We start from the raw sequence: 3027 nt of genomic DNA, 5'->3' as shown, positions 1-3027 counted from the left end.
AGAGAAGCTTTTTCTGCTTCCTCTCCATGGATGCAGAGAGAGATCCTTGAGTTGTAAACACAAGGTTGTCCTTATTTAATTGAAGGATCAATTCTCCTCTATCCACATCAATCACAGCTCTTGCTGTGGCTAGGAAAGGTCTTCCTAGGATGATGGATTCATCCTCTTCCTTTTCAGTATCCAGGACTATGAAATCAGCAGGGATGTAAAGGCCTTCAACCTTTACTAACACGTCCTCTACTTGTCCATAAGCATGTTTTCTTGAATTGTCTGCCATCTCTAATGAGATTTTAGCAGCTTGCACCCCATAGATTCCCAGTTTCTCTATTACAGAGAGGGGCATAAGGTTTATTCCTGAACCAAGGTCACACAGAGCCTTAAAGATCATGGTGCCTATGGTACAAGGTATTATAAACTTTCCAGGATCCTGTCTCTTCTGAGGCAATGTCAGTTGATCCAGATCACTTAGTTCATTAGTGAACAAGGGAGGTTCATCTTCCCAAGTTTCAATACCAAATAATTTGGCATTTAGCTTCATGATTGCACCAAGAAACTTGGCAGCTTGCTCTTCTGTAATATCCTCATTCTCTTCAGAAGAGGAATACTCATCAGAGCTCATGAATGGCATAAGGAGGTTCAATGGAATCTCTATGGTCTCTAGTTGAGCCTCAGAGTCCTTTGGTTCCTCAGGGGAAAGCTCCTTATTGGTCACTGGACGTCCCAGGAGGTCTTCCTCACTGGGATTCACGTCCTCTCCCACCCTTACAGGTTCGGCCATTTTGGTGATGTCAATGGCCTTGCACTCTCCTTTTGGATTTTCTTCTGTATTGCTTGGGAGAGTACTAGGAGGGATTTCAGTGATCCTTTTACTCAGCTGGCCTACTTGTGCTTCCAAATTTCTAATGGAGGACCTTGTTTCATTCATGAAACTTATAGTGGCCTTGGATAGATCAGAGACTAAGTTTGCTAAATTAGAGGTATTTTGTTCATAGTTCTCTGTCTGTTGCTGAGTGGATGATGGAAAAGGCTTACTGTTGCTAAACCTGTATCTTCCACCATTATTAAAGCCTTGTTGAGGCTTTTGTTGATCCTTCCATGAGAGATTTGGATGATTTCTCCATGATGGATTATAGATGTTTCCATAAGGTTCACCTAAGTAATTCACCTCTGCTATTGCAGGGTTTTCAGGATCATAGGCCTCTTCTTCAGAAGGTGCCTCTTGAGTACTGTTGGATACAGCTTACATTCCATTCAGACTCTGAGAAATCATATTGACTTGCTGAGTCAATATTTTATTCTGAGCCAATATGGCATTTAGAGTATCAATTTCAAGAACTCCCTTCTTCATAGACGTCCCATTATTCGCAGGATTCCTCTCAGAAGTGTACATGAACTGGTTATTAGCAACCATGTCAATGAGTTCTTGAGCTTCTGCAGGCATTTTCTTTAGGTGAATGGATCCACCTGCAGAAGTATCCAATGACATCTTTGATAGCTCAGATAAACCATCATAGAATATATCCAGGATGGTCCATTCTGAAAGCATGTCAGAAGGACACTTTTTGGTCAGCTGCTTGTATCTTTCCCAAGCTTCATAGAGGGATTCACCTTCTTTCTGTCTGAAGGTTTGAACATTAGCTCTAAGCTTGCTCAGCTTTTGAGGAGGAAAGAACTTGGCTAAGAAAGCCGTGACCAGCTTATCCCAAGAGTTCAGGCTGTCTTTGGGTTGAGAGTCCAACCATATTCTAGCTCTGTCTCTTACAGCAAAAGGGAAAAGCATGAGCCTATAGACTTTAGGATCTACTCCATTAGTCTTAACAGTATCACAGATCTGCAAGAATTCAGTTAAGAACTGAAAAGGATCTTCAGATGGAAGTCCATGAAACTTGCAGTTCTGCTGCATCAGAGAAACTAGCTGAGGTTTTAGCTCAAAATTGTTTGCTCCAATGGTAGGAATGGAGATGCTTCTTCCATGTAAATTGGAATTAGGTGCAGTAAAGCCACCAAGCATTCTCCTTGCATTATTGTTGTTGGGTTCAGCTGCCATCTCCTTTACTTGTTCGAAATTTTCAATAAGGTTGTCTCTGGATTGTTGTAATTTAGCTTCTCTTAGTTTTCTCTTCAGAGTCCTTTCAGGTTCTGGATCAGCTTCAACAAGAATGCCTTTTTCTTTGTCCCTGCTCATAATAAAGAAAAGAGAAAAAGAAAAGAAGAGGAATCCTCTATGTCACAGTAAAGAGGTTCCTTATTGTTAGTAGAAGAAGAAAAGGAATAGGGGTGAAGAAGAATGAAGAATCCAAACACAAAGGTGATGATAGGAGCAGAGATGTGAGATGAAGAGAAGTGTTAGTAGATGAATAAATAAATAGAAGGGAATGAGAGGAGGAGAGAATTTTCGAAAATAATTTTTGAAAAAGAGTTAGTGATTTTCGAAAATAGTTTTTGAAAAAGGTTAGTAGTTTTTCGAAAATTCAAATAAAAAATAAAATAATTAGTCTAATTAAAAAGAAATTTTGAAAAAGAGGGAAGATTTTTTCAAAAATTAGAGAGAGAGAGAGAGTTAGTTAGGTAGTTTTGAAAAAGGTAAGAAACAAACAAAAAGTTAGTTAGTTAGTTGAAACAAATTTTGAAAAGATAAGAAGTTAGGAAGTTAGAAAAGATATTTTTCAATCACTTTTTTGAAAAAGGTAAGATAAGAAGATATTTTTGAAAAGATATGATAGAAATTAGTTTTTGAAAAAGATTTGATTTTTAAAATCTCAATTAATGACTTGATTCACAAGAAATCACAAGATATGATTCTAGAACTTAAAGTTTGAATCTTTCTTAACAAGTAAGTAACAAACTTGAAATTTTTGAATCAAAACATTAATTGATGATGTTATTTTCGAAAATATGATGTAAAATTAAGAAAAAGATTTTTGAAATTTTCGAAAATAACTAAAAAAAAATTGAAAAAAGATTTGATTTTTGAAAAAGATAAGATTTTTTTTAAATTGAAAATTTGATTTGACTCAAAAACAACTA

The 3027-nt window shown here is 36.8% G+C and overlaps 1 non-coding gene across 1 annotated transcript; it reads left to right on the top strand.

The window, feature by feature from the left end:
- The first annotated feature begins 1540 nt into the window (after nt 1-1540).
- On the top strand, nt 1541-1648 carry LOC112739327 (small nucleolar RNA R71). The gene has a single exon (XR_003170261.1). It is a non-coding gene; the product is annotated as a small nucleolar RNA R71 (small nucleolar RNA).
- The last annotated feature ends 1379 nt before the right edge of the window (nt 1649-3027 follow it).

Source organism: Arachis hypogaea, chromosome 13, assembly GCF_003086295.3.
Source record: "Arachis hypogaea cultivar Tifrunner chromosome 13, arahy.Tifrunner.gnm2.J5K5, whole genome shotgun sequence".
In the NCBI taxonomy this organism is placed as follows: Eukaryota; Viridiplantae; Streptophyta; class Magnoliopsida; order Fabales; family Fabaceae; genus Arachis; species Arachis hypogaea.
The sequence above is the reverse complement of the archived record's forward strand: the minus strand, read 5'-3'. Positions and strand labels throughout refer to the sequence as shown.